The following is a 916-nucleotide window of genomic DNA, read 5'->3' as shown; positions in this document are numbered from 1 at the left end:
GTTGTGAGCCACCATGTGGTTGCTGGGAATTGAACTCAGGACCTCTGGAAGAGCAGTCCATGCTCTTAGCCACTGAGCCATCTCTCCAGTCCAGATTTTGAATTCTTTTCATTGAGTCTAGATAGCTAAACTCGTTATAAGGTTAGCAATATTTTAAGATTGCTGACGTGTCTTTTTTTCCATCTTTTCTTTTGTGAATATTTGTAATTCCCTTATATTTATATTCTATTTTATATACCTAGATCTTATGCTGTATTTTAATTTACGTAATTGTTTCTCAGCCCTGACCATACTTTGTGAAGGTGCCAGGTGTGCTAGCACATGCCTTTAATCTTGGCACTAAGGAGGCAGACAAACTCTGGGTATTTGAGTGCATCCTGGTCTACTTAGTGAGTTCCAGGCCAACTGGGACTACATAGTGAGACCCTGCCTCAAAAACCAAATTAAACTGAAAACAAAATCTGTAAAGGTTTTTTTTTTCCTTTAAAAAAAAAAATGAGACTGAATCTCCACATTTGTCCAGGTCTGCCTTGAACTCATCTTCTTCCTACCTCAACTTCCTCAGAACTAGGGTAACAGAGATGCACCCCTACGTACGGTCCCTGAAAATATTTTTAAGGTGATGACAGTAGTGTGTTGGTTTCATTTCCTATTGTTGTGGCAAAATATTCTGATGTAAGAGACTCAGGAAAGGAAGGGAGTGTTCAGCTCACAGAATCCAGGATGTAGTCTATTGTGTCCAGGATGTTACAGATGTCCTGAAACAGCTGGTCACATCACGTCTATAGTCAAAAGCAATGGGTTCGTGCACACAGCCTCATGCCCAGCTCCTCTCAAGACTCCACTGAAAATGATTAAGTGACACACTGTGGCTCTCTAGGAGTTTTTGTTTTTTTTTTTTTGTTTTTTTTTTTTT

The 916-nt window shown here is 39.6% G+C and overlaps 1 protein-coding gene across 2 annotated transcripts in view; it reads left to right on the top strand.

Annotated features, from left to right (window-relative positions):
- Positions 1-916, top strand: part of Cfap70 (cilia and flagella associated protein 70) — a 61,228-nt gene that overhangs the window by 20,833 nt on the left and 39,479 nt on the right. The gene's annotated exons all lie outside the window — the stretch shown is intronic.

Source organism: Mastomys coucha, unplaced genomic scaffold (assembly GCF_008632895.1).
Source record: "Mastomys coucha isolate ucsf_1 unplaced genomic scaffold, UCSF_Mcou_1 pScaffold9, whole genome shotgun sequence".
Taxonomy (NCBI): domain Eukaryota; kingdom Metazoa; phylum Chordata; class Mammalia; order Rodentia; family Muridae; genus Mastomys; species Mastomys coucha.
Note: the sequence above shows the minus strand (reverse complement) of the source record. Positions and strands in the feature narration are given on the sequence as shown.